Here is a 17,954-nt window from a genome sequence, read left to right as displayed (position 1 = left end):
CCCAATATTTTATTATTATTTATACTTTCTTTAAGCACGGTAATCCCATCAATGAAAACACTGATCTTCCTGGGGGTCCTGCAAGAGCCGTACATTTAAAAATTAAAATACAACTTTAAAATGTATTAATACTGAGTACATGAGGAACAATATACATACTTGAACATGAAATAATTATGATTACATTATGAACTTATGCAGATGAACTAAATTATCTTGGCTGAGGTGCACAATGTAGCATTCTTAAGCATGGAGAGACTCATTGTATTATAGTTACTACGAATGTTAGATGGAAGATCATTCCATATTTTAGGCATATAGGCCGACTCATTCTTCATTATGGGACTTAAGTTGAGATTGCCCGAGTACCGACTGTGAACTCAGGTAGTGCAGTGGTAAGACTCTTGACCCGGTAATCCAGCGACCGAGGTTCAATCCCCTCCGAGTCCTGTTTTTTCTCTCTCAATATTTTCATATGTCAGTTTGCCCGGGCCCCAAACTATAATCTATGCCCAAACACGACATTTAAATATAATTTCTCGGGCTTGCAACGTTTATTTCCGATCCTCGCATATATTAATTTGTGTCTCGCATTGTCTTACGCCCTGCTAGGATGAAGCATATAGGCCGCCTTCTTCTTCATTATTTAAAGATTATAATTGATATATTTTGAATTTATAGTTTAATCATATGGGGACGCGCGACAGTGAAATAAAGGGACATTCAGTTGTTTTATAGCATTTGCGATTTCACATAAAAGGTCTTTTTTTTATAGGATGTTCTTTGATGTCCATTAATTCTCATATAAACCTCTAGAAACGAGTTCACCTAGTCTATAATGACAACGACATTTTAACCTGAGCCACTGTGGACATACGTAGAAAGCTAAGCAGGAGCACTGACCAGTACATCGAGTCAGATGTCAATAGACATCAATAGTTGAAGTTACTTCAACGAATTATAGGTCTCTTTTTTCATGCCCCATTTCATGTGGTTGGTACTCTCGGGTCATTCCCGTTTGCTAATCTAATCTCACTATGTATACACCTTTACAAATAATATGCGTCCCAAGAAAATCTAAAAGTCGATTCAGAGTCGATTAAATTCTATGAAATGATGCCAAGTGTGATTTGTTTTCTAATCTAATTTTCTTATTTTGTTTGAAAACAAAATTACTGAATAATGTTGTCAATCATCAGATTGATACTTTATATCAAAACAGATTGGTTACTGGGTCTCAGCATGTCTGTTTATTGATTTTATCTTCAGTATCTGGCAGCATCATCAATTCAGGCACATTGCTATTGCTTTTCCTGGAAAGTTCTTCACTGGCCAAGACGGAGTTGATTAGGAAAGCGATAGTAAAAAGAAAGATTACGTAATTACAGCTGCGTTACATACCTATATTAACTATCCCTGTTTTTCAATAACGAGTTGGTAGTTTTATGCATTGTTTTGCGTAGAACTACATATATGTACAGTGAGAATTCCAATTGAATGAACGCAGCTTTCAATAGCGTGACGATTTTTGCGTACACCGCGCGATGTACGCCAGCGTGTGCGTGAGTAACGCGGTAGTGAATCCATCATGCCAACGCACTCGTGATTGGTTAGCATTGTATCCAAGGTCGTTCGTTCGCGTTGTAGTTTGAAATACGCGATATACGATCGCGGTTGTATCGAGTACAGCTGTTGAAAGCTGCGTTCATTCAATTAGAATTCTTACTATAGTGTAATTCAGTTTCAAGGGGAGTTTTTTTTGCATGACAGTATATTATGACGTCATTTGGATGTTCTTCCGTGACATTAACACCCAATAATTACGTACATGTGCATAAAGTGAGTGTCAGTGTCCACTTTAGTCAAGATCACAGTTATGAAAAGAAACTAATTTGTTTGTTTATTTGTCTCTTTGCTTGAGTTGAACACAAAATGCGTTTATTTACAGCTTTTGCGGTATTCAAGCGGGTACCGCTAGCGGGTACCTAAATTTATTTATTTACTTATTTAGTGCTCAATATATTTCACTACCCGGGCTTTCACAAAAACATTGGACTGCCAAAGGAATATGTAAATATGGGGGACATCTTGTTTGCTTGTAGAAGTAAACATTTTCAAAAAAGTTTGAACTTTGTAACCGGGTATTCTTTTTTGAAAAATGCCCTTTTTCAGTTGTTATACTTCTTTTTTCAAAATATCCTACAGTATTCTAAAATATCTGATTTGTAAACATAAAATATGACTCAATAACAGATAAAATATCGAGTCACTTTCTCAATTTTGGATTCATGGTATTTGTCTACTTTGATTTAGCCTACGGAAATGTCTTGGATTGTGTCTTAAGACATGTTTTCTAATATTGATGACATATCTATTTGTAAGATACTCTGGCAAATACATTTTTTGTTTCGTAATATTATTTTATTCTCTCAATACCAGCCCACTATAAATCAATCTAAACCCATGAGCCCACTAAATCAATCCAAACTCAAAAAACATGTTATTCAGCATATTTAAATATGAATGTCGAAACATGAAATATACATCAACCCATACGTCAAATAATACTCCCTTACCCATTCACCCACGTATACCCTGGCACGCAGACACTTACCACGCTTTACTGAACCCCTTATCCGCCCACATCTTAGGCATAAATAACAACCATGATGGTATATTATGGTAGTCCTATATAATGGCTCTTCGTGCAGATGAATGACGTTTGAAGAGTACGCATAGTCAATATAATACACACAGCACAATATAGTGCATATTATAATAAGTGTAAGATCAGGTGCCACGATTTACATTCAACATGTTTAAGCCAATAAAGCCAACTAGTAGTATACATGGTATTCGCTGTCGAAGTGACGTAATATTCGGATTAACTACCAAAGCAATGGATGAATACAATTTTTGACTATATTGCCCTGCACTACAACCATATCATTCTGATCACTCGCACCTGTAAGATAAATATCTTTGAAAAGAGCGGTATTGTATTCAATCTATGATTGCAGACATACACAGGTGATGAGTGCAACCTGCTTGTAGTGCAGGGCGATATAGTCAAAATTGTATTCATCCATTGCTATGGTAGTTAATCCGATTTATTACGTCATTTCGGAAATGATAAACAGATGTCTTTATATGAACATATGCTTGAATTTTACACCCCACACCACCCCTCCACTCCACCCCACCCCCACATTATGAACACATACATACACACCCCCACCCCTCCCCCTCATCTCACCAGCACCCCTACACACCCCTGACACATGTTATGAATAACCTGACTCCATATTTGAAATCTATCCTACCTCTACACACATTTTATAGTAACAATTTTGGCATCAATGTAGTTTTTCCTGACATTGCACCTCCTTGCTATACTGCTATACCGTACTGTTATTGGTCTAAATACATTAACACATCCACAAACAGAGGCACTATTATAAACATATAATTCCAACATCTCAAACACATCCTGCCCCTACCATCCCCCACCCACCGCCACCACCATAATTTGCCGGAAATGGTAAGACAACATTGTGTCCATATGTTTAATAAGACACAATTGCAAAAAGGTAAAACCGAATCTTACAGCATAAAAAAAATTTTTAATGGTACGCGAACATAGCATTAGACAAAAACGCTAACAAAGACAATCAATAACTAAATTAAGAAACAAACAAAATGTAATAAACAAAGTAACATTTTGAATTTAAAATTAAAAACGTTCAATAACCTCATAATTTCTAAACATTCAAATAATATCACATAATTAATACATCCATTATTTATTATCGATTTGTCAAGTAACCTTTATATAAAATTCATTAACGAATGCTCTTTATAAAGGTTAGTCCATTGTAACATTCTTAGATGGTAAAATATTTAATAGACCCGGCCTTTATCATTTTTCTAATTTGGCCGTTCCTCGCCGTCGAGCACGCGCACAGCCGTTTCATCAAGATATTGGAATCTCTTTGATGACGCGAAGCGAATCTGAAGTATAAAACAGTACTCCGTATACCATGGTTCGTCGACGGGATATACACAACAACAACAACAGAATCATGATGTAAGTTCGGGGATGTTTAGGTTTTCTTGGACGTCAAAATAAGCAGCTCTTGTTAAAACAAGACACCGTTGGATAAGCCTCTATTTATTGGATTACCTTACACTTTTTGTTCTATCGAGAAATGTTCCAGTGCATTGAACGCTAAAGCTTGAGCTTGTTTGCTAAAAGGAGGTAGGACACAGACGACACTGCTATACCAAAACACACGGCCATTCGTCTGCTATCTATCATAAAGCTAAGGTACGTTTGTTGCTAAGTAACCGGTGATTTTCATTACTAAAAACCCATGTAGTTGTAGTTGAAAATACCATCTAAATACCAACCAGAAATTATCATCAGTGGATCATTTGTCTTTTGTAGATAATGACAACACGCATACAGAGAACATCACGGAAGTACATCGTTTATCTAGGATCGGAAATTATAGGATATGATTATGTAGTTATCACCACCGTGTTATCCTTCGCTAGCATTTCGTTTTGACTTTCCTATCGCGTGCTCACTGATGAAAATATTATTATATGGCACACGCTGCTGCACAAAATGTTGTTGAAAGATCAGCGGTTTTGATTGTCAACAGATTTCCGTCGCATTTGAAGAACTTCTAACGCAATTATATCGTATTTTGCTCTTTAGTGTATCATTCTCAGACGAATCAAAAATGGCGGGAAAAAAGTTAAATATTGTGTTGTCAAAATTCATGTCGTCTGCTCCTAGCACCCGCGCGAGAAAAAGGTTATTATCCTATCGATGACACTAATAAAAGCAGCGTGTGTGTTTATTAGGAGAATCATGAATGTTTTAGCAAAACACCTCTCTTACCACATGTGGAATAATATTTTGCATGGACTGAAAAAGGAGTAATATGATATGCCACTGTCTGAAACCAAAGTAGACGCGTACCAAAATGTGTGTTTAGAGTATACCTTTAAAAATTCATCGCATATTAATATGTCTGGTATGGTTGACCTAACCTCAGGTACTGACATACTTTTTATAATTTTCTATGAGTGGGTTAGTAATTTGAATTAATCTTAGTGAATAAATTATAAAGGAATAAAATATGCATATAGCTCTAGACATGCAGACTGAACCAAGTTCATGTTTGTTATAAAAAATGATCAATTTAAATCCATTATTTATACCGCTCTGCTAGCATAAAAGCACATCGAGTGGTATCACATAAATCTAAATGGAGACACAGTGTTTGCAATATTCAGCAACTAAAAAGGCTATTTTTTCATATTATTTTTCCTTAACAACCGAAAACTTCATGCAAATTCTATACGTCAGGTATTAATTTTTCAAGATTTGGTGTATGTGCTCTTTTCTCTTCACATTTAGAAGATCGTTCAGTACAATATATAGGGATGTAATTTAGGTAAGATGAACATAAATATTAGGTTCTATTTTAATATTATGATAGCAGAACAACGATACAATAAGATTCCTTTGTCAATGCAACATGGACGCACCACAACGGGGGGAATGAAGGAATTGCAAGGTATTGTTAGTAGCTTATGAGCACAGTTGGCATGCATTCGCCTTCTGCAACTATATAATCATGATAATGAAAATGTTGATTCTTTGACAGTATTACAGCGGGTGGTATGGTATGTGGGAAACCAATAAAGCTAAAATACTGTGAAGACAAGCATTCACCTCTGGATTATTTTCAGTACACGTTTGTCAAGATATTATACATACTACATTTTATATGATGGTTCTATGGGTTATTTGATTTTACAAGGAATTGAAGTCACTGCCAAGGTATTGCTAGTGGTTCTGAAGTACAGTTAAGTAGCATTCTTCTTTATTAACTATAGTGCATCTCACATGGTGGTTCTCTGATATATTTAATACGTTCACCTTGTAGATAAGGTGGTAAAGGTAGTTGACTCGCAGGTGGAAAGGCAATAAAGCTTTCATACTGTCCATGCTGACAAGACAAGTATGTACCTCTAATAGCGTACCGTTTGGCGACACTATTTAAAATCACACAATTTTTGGATTCCTTGATTTTACAACGGCATTGGTGATACAGTCAATGTATTGCTAGTAGTTCTGTGGCATACCATAGGCACACATCTTTAGTATGTATTATGCATCCCATAAGGTGATTCTTTTGACACGTTTACTTCATCTTTTAGGTAACCAATACTGTCAGCACATAGCTTTTGGGTAGATGGTTGGTGGGGATGTAATAAAGCTAATTTTATATGATGGTTCTTTTGGTTATTTGATTTTACAAGGAATTGAAGTTACTGCCAAGGTATTGCTAGTGGTTCGGAAGTGCAGTTAAGTAGCATTCTTCTTTATTAACTATAGTGCATCTCACATGGTGGTTCTCTGATATATTTAATACGTTCACCTTGTAGATTAGGTGATAAAGGTAGTTGACTCGCAGGTGGAAAGGCAATAAAGCTTTCATACTGTCCATGCTGTCAAGACAAGTATGTACCTCTAATAGCGTACCGTTTGGCGACACTAATAAAAATCACACAATTTTTGGATTCCTTGATTTTACAACGGCATTGGTGATACAGTCAATGTATTGCTAGTAGTTCTTTGGCATACCAAAGGCGCATATCTTTAGTATGTATTATGCATCCCATAAGGTGATTCTTTTGACACGTTTACTTCATCTCTTAGGTAACCAATACTGTCAGCACATAGCTTTTGGGTAGATGGTTGGTGGGGAGGTAATAAAGCTAATTTTATATGATGGTTCGTTTGTTTATTTCCCGGGGGGGGGGGGTTCTTCCTGGTTGAAGGTATACGGGGATGTGCCACGGTTTTGGGGTACCTTTTCAGCGATTTTGGTATATCAATGGGTGGGTTTTCAGTGGAAACCAATGCGCCCAATTGGGCGCATTTTGGCAAAAGTGCCCTTAAAGCACCCAATTATGGCAAATTTGGGTGCTTTTTGGAGTGCTTTTTCTTGAAAATTGGTATACTGATGGGTAGCAAAAACAGCAAAAAGTAGGTATAGAGAAAGTCAGCATCCGAAAGTCTGCGTGGCACACCCCCGCCGGGGTTTATTTGATTTTACAAGGAAATGAAGTTACTGCCAAGGTATTGCTAGTGGTTCTGAAGTACAGTTAAGGGCGTACTACACCCATATATTGGTTTGATTGGTCTAAAAAAATATTTTTTCATTTATAGCGAGGCGATATATGCACGGATCATGTGAAATAAAAAAAAAATAAATAAATAAATAAAAAGGTGTTTTTAAACCATTGTATAGTAAGTCATTTTAGCCCTATATATTTTTTGTTTACCGTATCCTGGTAACTCAGATGCGTGTTTCATAACAAACCATAATTTATTCTTTTCAACATGTTCAAGTAGGGTACATGAATAGAATACATTAAATCCTTTGTTATACTCTCTATAGAAAATCTAGTGGTGCTTGCAAAATATATAACACTGAATAAATTAAATAAACACTTACACAATAGATGCATAGTCATTAGTCAATTTGATATTGATGTTGTTATTGATGTGTTGTTAGGAGAAGAAAAGGCTATTAGGTCACCGTATGTCAGGTTATAGGTCAATTGGTTCAGGTCAAATTTAAGCATCAATTTTGAATACACATGTGAGAGTCTGTGATACAAAATGTATCATAATGAGGAATAATTTTGATATTCTGTCTTTAACTGGATATATATCGAGAAGTGCAAGGTGGATATACTAATATACCTTGGGATGTAAATGGTGAGTACATTTAGAATGCCTAGTTGAGATGGATTTCACAAATAAATATAAAATAGTTACCAAAATCACAAAAGCTAAGCTTACGGAAAACTACCCAATATGGTGGTATAGGTGACAAGAAATACAATTTTTTCAACATTGCTGTAGTATGGTTGTGGTAACCTGTTACCTATGGCTTAATTAAGTTTCAGTGAAATAATGTCGCAAGTTAAAAATACAAAATATAGCTCAACATTGAAAATAGAAGCATTTTAACCAGTTCCTTTTTGATAGTTGTGGAGCACCAAGTTCATGAAGTCATAAAAGAAATCAGGAACCACTTATTCCCATTTACATATCAACTTTATTTCCCTAACGTGTTAGCAACACATATCCAAAATTTTAACGAAATCCGTTGATATTAAGCTTTCCAAAATGAAGTGAATTTAAATCATCAGTGATGTACCACCTTTTGGCTTCTACTTTTAAAAGCATGTAAGCTACGTTGATACCGATGCCACCAATAAAACGAGAAGATTTGCCCCTTCATTTTGCATACCACGTTGTCCAATTTTTTTTTGTAATTTCTTCACAAAATGCAAAAAAATGCAAAAAAAAATCAATGGGTGTAGTACCCCCTTAAGTAGCATTCTTCTTTATTAACTATAGTGCATCTCACATGGTGGTTCTCTGATATATTTACGTTCACCTTGTAGATAAGGTGGTAATGGTAGTTGACTCGCAGGTGGAAAGGCAATAAAGCTTTCATACTGCCCATGCTGTCAAGACAAGTATGTACCTCTAATAGTGTACCGTTTGGCGACACTAATAAAAATCACACAATTTTTGGATTCCTTGATTTTACAACGGCATTGGTGATACAGTCAATGTATTGCTAGTAGTTCTGTGGCATACCATAGGCACACATCTTTAGTATGTATTATGCATCTCATAAGGTGATTCTTTTGACACGTTTACTTCATCTCTTAGGTAACCAATACTGTCAGCACATAGCTTTTGGGTAGATGGTTGGTGGGAAGGTAATAAAGCTAATTTTATATGATGGTTCTTTTGGTTCTGTAAAACACTTTAATTTCGCGGGTACTTTATTTCGCGAATTGGCGATGATCGACATTTTCGCGAGTATTTAAGTTCGCGAATTTACAATTTCGATATAAGCTTACACCTACAAAGTATGCCAAATTTTGAACTCCACAGAATTCTGCACTAACTTTCATATTTCTATCCGTTTACATCGCTCTAAACACTGGATAAATTTCCTTTTCTTGGCCTATAATGTACAACGAATATCTATTAATTCAGATTAAACCTTGATTTTTTATATATTTTGTCATTTTGACTGTCTATTTTGATGATAGTTTTGCGATATTTTACCACTTCCGAGTTGGACCATCGGCCATATTTGATTACCTTATTCCCAATGCCCCTTGCCTATTACCCACAATGCTGTGAGTAAAATTAGCCTAAGTTCCTCTCCTCTTCCTAAAGATTGAAGACCATGCATAGCTTTTAACAGACACGTGGATTTAATCTATTATTTCAGGATGTTGGTGCATTACTGGAGTTCAGAAATAAACAAATTAACCCCATGAGAACTACCTGCCGATTGGCCAAAAAGAAGCTTTCATTATCGATTGGACCAATCAGCAATATTGTTAGAATAATTTCACCATGCAAAAAAATTGGGGTGAATTATTTGCAAAGCTCCATTCTGATTGGTGATTAAAATGAAGCTATCACGTAATTGACCAATCAGAGGCAATGTTAGATTGGCAGGTAGTGCTCAGGGGTTAAAGATGGCCGATTTGATAAGAAAAATACCAGAAAATATATCAAAAAAATATATCAGAAAATGTCAAAATAAGTCCAGAAGGACTGAAAAATTAACAAAATGGATGTGCACTAATAAAATTAAAAATATTACTTTACCTCCATGCATCATGAAAAATTAATTTCATGCTGTATTCTGAGCGATGTAAATGGATATAAATATATATGATGGTTTGTGTAGACAGAATAAGCTTAAAATACATAAAGCTTGTTTTAAGCTTTCTGTGTGTGTTTTCAAGGATCAATTTCGTGAGTATTTAATTTCGCGAATTTGTAGACCTCGCGAAATTCGCGAAATTAAATACCTCGCGAAATTAACTTGTTTTACAGTATTTGATTTTACAAGGAATTGAAGTTACTGCCAAGGTATTGCTAGTGGTTCTGAAGTACAGTTAAGTAGCATTCTTCTTTATTAACTATATAGTGCATCTCACATGGTGGTTCTCTGATATATTTACGTTCACCTTGTAGATAAGGTGATAAAGGTAGTTGACTCACAGGTGGAAAGGCAATAAAGCTTTCATACTGTCCATGCTGTCAAGACAAGTATGTACCTCTAATAGCGTACCGTTTTGCGACACTATTTAAAATCACACAATTTTTGGATTCCTTGATCTTACAACGGCATTGGTGATACAGTCAATGTATTGCTAGTAGTTCTGTGGCATACCATAGGCACACATCTTTAGTATGTATTATGCATCTCATAAGGTGATTCTTTTGACACGTTTACTTCATCTCTTAGGTAACCAATACTGTCAGCACATAGCTTCTGGGTAGATGGTTGGTGGGAAGGTAATAAAGCTAATTCTGTCAAAAAGGCAGTTACCTCTTTTTGTGTTGTATGACGGAAAGAGTATAAATCTTATTTTGATCTTTGAATTCTATTATTTTATAAAGGCATTGAAGATACTGCCAATGTGTGCTTTAGCTCTGGCACTAGGATCCACAATACGCTCATCTATCAGGGCACATTTCTTTAACCCCAATACATTTGTCATGTTTGTACATTCATTGAATGACCTTTGACAACTTGGGTACAAAAACTCATGCTCTGCAACTTGAGGTCAAATTTTGCACTATGACTGTTTTATTGAATTTATGGGACTATGCCATTGGGATGAAGCCATTGTGGTCCATAGTGTGAAGTACCAATGTTGACATGTTTAACCTAACGTAAATACCCCATGATCAATTGGCATAGGTTGGAAGGCAATATGTTTAAATACAAATACATATTTAGCATTTTAAGCGTACCTTGCCAAAATATTATCAATCTTACATGGTGGATTTTTGGATTCGTTGGTTTACAAAGGCACTGAAGATAAGGTATTGATATTTGTCAATGTACCATTGGCATATGCAGTAACTATTATGATTGTTATACATCTCACATGGTAGTTGTTTGACATTTTCAACTTCACCATGTTCACCTCCAATGCATGGCTTTTGGGCAGATGGTGGTGAGGCAATCAAGCTTTAATGTTATCGAGTATTTACCCCTTAAAGAGTACGTTATCGAAATTACACGGTGGTGGTTCTTATACATGTAGTAAGGATTCTTTCATGTGAAGTATTTTCTAGGTAGATTGTAGATGGACCATATTCTGAGGTATGTGATGTATTACCAAGGTATGAGTTCCACTATATACCAATGAAGTAACCCTGACGTACCTCCGCAGTTGAAGTGGAGTATCAATGCTATAGAATGTACATTGCAAACTATTGAGTACGCCGTAGGTAAACAGTATATATTTAGTAGGTAATTGAGAGGTGGGCTACCATTTTGACATAAGGTATTTCCTAAATGAGCAAAACTTACGTTTGCAAAGAGTAATTGAAGGAGTACACACGGAGTACATGGTTATTATTAGGGTGCCAATGAATGATACAGAATTAGAATACAGAACTAGTCCGAAAATTAAAAGAAGGTTCGCTAGTCAGAAAATATGGTTCGCTAGTCAAGAATAAAAAGAATTCGCGAATACTAAACTAAATAAAGTTAACTGTCCGAAAATAGGCTCCACTAGAACGTCCGAAACTAAAATAAGGTCCACTAGACCGAAATAAAAATAAGGTTTGCTAATCCGAAAATAAAAGAAGGTTCTAATCCGAAAACTAAAAAGGGATTGCTAGCTTTATAGTAGTCGAAGTCAAGTTGTTTTGACCTTTTCGGTGAATCCCACAATTCTTTGCGGTTAGACCTGAGATGTCGTCATTTGACGTCACGCCGATTCGGCGTGATGATACCATAGGTCTAACCGCAAAGAATTACGGGATTTATCGAAAAGGTCAATTGGCCAAAGCAACAAGTGGTAGTAATAGAGCAGAATTTGTTGTTGAATTAATTGTAGGAGTATTGTTTATTGTTAAAAAACAATTTGTTGTTGCATTCAATACCATTGGTAACACAAACGAGAATCTTAAGGGTAGGTGCGGTATTGTTAGTCGAAGCAGCCAGAAAATCGATATTCATTATCTAAATCAATATAATTATTATTGAAAAATTACACTTTGATGCTTTGCAAAAGTTCATTCTACAAATATTATACTTTGAAAACTTGCTTGATTTATTGTTGTTAATGAGATACGTTTTACAAAAGTGTTGTTGTTTCAGCCCTCTTTACAACATAACTCAAGTTTTGCCAAAGCCCACTACCATTCGCAAGATGCTGTGAACTACCAAATCACAACAGTTTAAATAGTTGCTGGCCTGGTGAATACATTATTTTGGTCCAGTAGACTGCTGCATAACTGTCTACAATGATAGCGTATCGTGCTACACCGTCATTTATATAATTAGCGAAAACCCAGAGGGACTTCTACTTTTTTTCCTTGTTTACATTGTAAATGTAGATTCACCCTGTGACAATTTTACATATTATTGGATCGCTGTTCACGATTGACCCTTTTTCAGGTTTGCATTGCGCGTCCGAGACACGCCGTAGAGTTCTATAATTATGTTTAACAAAAGTCAATGAAGGGACATCTTAGAAATCACTGCAGTACATTGCTTGTGTGTTTGTTTGCGCCAACGCGTGTGCATTTATTTTACTTTATTTTATTTTTCGCTGATTTGATTAGATAATACATATTATTGATAATTAAGATAATAAATTTGGCAAGTTTTTATTTTACTTTAAGCGGACACATTAAAGTTATAGATCCAATGCAACGGTAGAAACACTTTTAATGGCAGCTATTTTTTTTGTAAAATAGGCAATACGTTTTTCAGAAGCACCAGTTCGAATCATGTCTAATGTAGCGTTTTCCGTAATCCATCTTGTGGGACAGTGCAACATTGGATGGCGTACACTCCATGGTCCGTATGTACAAAACAAGTTAGACCATGTCTAACGTTAAACCTGATCTAACTATGGAGGTTAGAATAAGAGAGTGATCCCTTTAATCTTTTCTTTTCCTCCTTTACTCCTAGTAAAGTCCTAAAATTAAACTGAAGCTATATCTAATATTAAGCTACATATATTTGCCCTTAACAGGATCTACAATATTACAGAATAAAGATATGTAAAAACCAAAAAGGTCCTTCTCCAAACTAATCTCCACAAAGTTATAAACACCAGGTCTAAAGTTATACCTGGTCTAACTTGTTTTGTGCATACAGAGCCATAAGTTTATTAAAATAAGAATTATATCATATTTATGTCAAATATGAGTGCATCCATTGCATTGACATTTTCAAGGAGAACACCATCCCACGCACCCATTTACGTGCATGCCAACTACATATCCACACGTGTAACTTTTTATTAATTTTTTGTACAGTACAGACACTAAATGTTACAATTTATTCTATCATTTTTATTCCACGTTCAATATTCAATGCAACACATACGTACAAAATCATTTACTCCTGGTTAAATATGTCCTTAAGGGATCTGGAATGAGCGTTTTGAGCGTTTCGACAGTATTTTTTGTGGGACATGAGAGCACATCAGACATATCGAATTGCATTCCTAATAGTACGAAGAATGTCTTTCTGATATCATATAATTTTCATTTTTGAAATTCACGGTAAAATACAAATTTTATGACAAATTATTAAAATTTGATATTTTTTACATTTTTGATATATAATAGTCCTCGTTGTAAATTTTATAAATCTAATAATATATTCGTAAAGTGTATGTAGCTGGGAAGCACGGTGGCCCAATGGTTAGGGCGCGAGCTTCATGATCGGAAGGTTGCGGGTTCGAGCCCCACCACGGCCAGTGTGTTGCGTCTTTGAGCAAGATAACTTAATTCCCAATTGCTTCACTCCACCCAGGTGTAAAATGAGGAGCTGCTGGGGGTAATCACAATCTAAGTCGCTGAGAGTACCTGCGCATCAGTTGCGGACTTGGTGATGCGGAAATGATTCTGATATATCCTAATGGCAGCGGAATAATTGTTGAAGTGTGCTGATAATTAGGCCATGCCTAGCTGAAGCGCACGTTAAATCAAACAACATTTATTTTTTATTTATTTACTGTTAAATATCAAAAGTATCAATTTTTAATCATTTGCCATAAAATGTGTATTACATTGCGAATTTCAAAAACATCAGAATTATTTGATATCAGAAGAACATTCTTCGTGATCAGAATGCTATATGTCTGATGTGCCCTAATGTCCCACAATAAATACTGTCCAAACGTTCATACCCTATCCCTTAAATATGTCCTTAATTCTCTTTTATGTTATTGTTGAAGAATTCTGAGATTCGTGTCTTCGAATGATATATCCGTGCATTGCATTGCTTTGGAAACGAGTCAGTCGTTAGTTGCATTCACCTTTGGACTTATTAAGCAGACGCAGGTTTAATTAAGATACTTTGATGAATATGTCTACTTAAAAGCAGAAAGAAATGTGACTACGTTTACATCAAAAATCAAGAACTTATCACTGTACAAGATTAATTTACAGCAAGTCTCTGTTGTTTCTTACGCGCACTTATTGCTATGACCGAGTGATCATTGTACATCAATCATCATCACAAGGCACTCTTGTGTTTTAATGCTATTTGAAGAAATGATTGCACCCTTTGCTTTTGTGTCACGAGAGCGGATTTCCTCATACAGGCTATATTAAAATGTTTTGTACCGGTTTTTTTCAAATGTAGCATGGGACTGTCTCGAAATGACCAACATCCGATCTTCTTGAAATGACCAGATTTTTTGCCTATAAACATGGATGGATCTTAAGTTGCATTTTGACGTGGCAATCTTGTTCATAATCAGTTAAAAATGTAGGTACATGTACCAATCATTTGAAATGTAACCTGTATTATACATTTTAATCTGTTGCTGATCAATCCTGTACAGTTAGCAGTGTAAAGTGCAGGAAAGTATTGAAAAGGAACAAGAAGACCTCGATAACTCGTAGTTCAGTAGTTGCGTATCACTCTAAATTTTAATAAAGGCAAGTTTTGGAAAAGTATTTTGCTGTAATTTCTCAATATTACTGATTTATATATGTAAAATGTGACAAGCAATATTAAATATTGATAGGTGCCAAGGCAATGTTGACAGAGACATAACCATTGTATTTATTCGCTAATATTAGCGAAATGGAAATAAGTAACATTCTGACATGTCGTCAAGGGGTTACAAGAAAGTCGTAAGTAATAATACAACTTAAAACCGCGCACATTGTTCTTACATTCTCGTGACGATGTGTGTTTCATTAAAATGGAACAATTTCAATTGTCGTAGCCATATTTTCTAATTTGAAAAAAAAAGACAATTAAATATAAATCATGCATTATTTCGATAAAGTATGAATATGCCTTGTACTAGCTAATAATGGTCTTTACGTTCATCATGTAAAGCAATAATTCATCATAATTTAAAGAAAAGCAGTTAAAAGTATAATTATATTAATAAGCAAGCTTTCGGTTTTTGTAATAAATTTCTGCCAAATGACGCTTCTTTTGTTTGTATTAAAAACATGGTTGATCGTAACCTGTCACAGCTGGTTTGTTTGTTTGTGCACATCCTTGTTTGATTCCTCCAAATAATAATTGCCTAAGTAACTTTGAGCATGGGAGATAAAAACTGGAAACATGATATTATAATAATTATAAATTATACAAAAGCGTTTTAGGAAAAAACACTTCAATAAATTATCCTTTAAGGTACTACACCCCTCGATAAATTTGTGTCTATTTTTGCCTTTTTCTCAAAAACTAATAACACACTGGTAACAAAAGTTGTGTATAATATAGGGGCAAGGAATCCAATTACTACACTGGAATTCAGTGACCCAAGACAAGCGGTTCGTTATTTATGATAAGAAATAAGGTACCGCTAGGATGTACCTCTTTTCCTATCATATATACTGAACCGCTTGTCTTGAGTCACTGAAATTTCAGTGTAGTAATTGGATTCCTTGCCCCAATATTATACATAACTTTTGTTACCAGTATGTTATTATTTTTTGAGAAAAATGCAAAAATAGTCACAAATTTACCACAGGGGTTCAGTACCCCCTTAATAATACAAAATGCAATACACTAAATATTTGGATGTTGTAATATCGGTAAAACTGTAAAAAAGCCTTTATAGCCTAACTTAATATTTTCCCAAATCTGCTCGCCTCTGCTAGTTTGAGTGTAATAAATCCGAGCGCTATATAACATTTCAACTTATGGCATATAAAAAAGAAATTGTGTGTAGGTTGGGAGAAGTGGAATTCAATGAAGCTTTAAAATGATCTTCTAAAGTACACTTGATGCCCTGAGTGTTTTATTTTATATGCCATGAAATACTTTCGCTGATTGTTAGTATAGACTTAGCAATTACGGTGAGGGGTAAAATCAAGAAAGTTGGTGCAGAATTGCCGCAAATGTAGAAATGTTCGTGATTTGGGTTTTTCCTGGGGAGCATGAGTTCTGACTGGGGGAGGGGGGGGGGGGGAGTTTGTTCCCCATGCCCCCCTTGGCGCCACCACTGCCCAGAAAACTACACACACTTTGAACTTTGAACTTACTAGACGCCATGTTTCACATCGAAGCTACCAGTAGAGTAATTTATCCATAGCAAAAATGTTGTCATTTGCTGACACAACATAGCTATTAATCTAAAGACAATAAAATATATAACACACATACACATATCCTCCCTACGTTTTAAACGTTACCGGACTTCGTTACTGACTGCATCACTATACAGCAGTTTAATTATATCAATAATTTCGTAATCAATGTAGGTATTCCAGACATTGGACTTTCTTGCAAAATATTATAATGGATCTAAAGACAATAATACACACCGTCGAAAGACAGAAACTATTCGCACATCCACACGCTCCCTACATACACAACGCACTCGCATTATTTCTTGTGAGTTTTTATATATAAGGATTTGAACTATTAGGTGTTATGTGTTATTTTCCTCATCACGGTACATTTTGCAAAAGTGCAATGTTCTGTAACAGGATGTATGCCCATTTCCCATTTTGTACTCCGTTTTACGCAAACATGTTATGTAGAGATAAGGGTCTGTGGGAAGTTTAAAGCAGAACTGAATATATTTCTTCAAGTATTGGCGAAAACATATTATTTTGTTTTTCAAAACCATACATTTTAAAGCGAGATTCCTAAAGAGAATATTCCAGGGACCAGGCAAGTAATGTTTTAATATGTCTTTTAATAATGTAGGCTTAAAATTATGCCTTTTAATAATACATCACAATGTGCACTATGATGAGTGTAGTGTATTCTGTATTAATTATATGAATCTCTCTGATGGTGATGGAATGTCCATATTCTTTATCACACGGCTATTCTATGAACTTGCAATTTTCACCAAATTTTCTCTTAAATATAAAAGGAAATGACTATTTCAAATCAAATAAGATATCTCTTGAAATAATTTTACAAGATGGAAATGAAAATCATCGAATTTACTGTGAAACATGTGGTGGGCCTCACCAACCCCCCTTTGATGGTCGGTCCTATCCCCGGGAATGGGCTTGGGTTAAAATTTTATCACTAAAATGAGCGCAAAGGATGGATATATGATTAGCTTATGTCGTTTGGGTGTAATTTTTACGACGGATGAAAACCCTTAAGGGGTGGGTACGTAGATCTAGGGTTAATGAAAGGTAATAGCTGCATTGTCTACCAATGACGTACCTCCATCATTGAAGTATTGTATCAATGCCATATAATATACAAGGCAAACTATTGAGAACACCTCGTGTAAACAGTAAATGCTACCATTGTGACATAAGGTATTCCCAATACAGCTGTTGCGAATGCCCGAAGAGAAATGGTAAGAGTACTCACGGAGTAGCAACATTATTATAGAGCATA

General features: G+C 35.4%; 1 protein-coding gene across 2 annotated transcripts in view; it reads left to right on the top strand.

The window, feature by feature from the left end:
- The first annotated feature begins 3,980 nt into the window (after positions 1–3,980).
- Positions 3,981–17,954, top strand: part of LOC140165999 (synaptotagmin-12-like) — a 283,434-nt gene continuing 269,460 nt past the window's right edge. Inside the window, exon 1 of one of the 2 annotated variants that reach the window (XM_072189361.1) lies at positions 3,981–4,327. The gene's annotated coding sequence lies outside the window, so the exon portion shown is untranslated. The remainder of the gene's footprint in view (positions 4,328–17,954) is intronic. The other variant, XM_072189360.1, reaches the window with a different exon arrangement.

The sequence above is a fragment of the Amphiura filiformis genome, chromosome 12, assembly GCF_039555335.1.
Source record: "Amphiura filiformis chromosome 12, Afil_fr2py, whole genome shotgun sequence".
Lineage (NCBI taxonomy): Eukaryota > Metazoa > Echinodermata > Ophiuroidea > Amphilepidida > Amphiuridae > Amphiura > Amphiura filiformis.
This window is presented reverse-complemented; position numbering and strand designations above follow the sequence as displayed.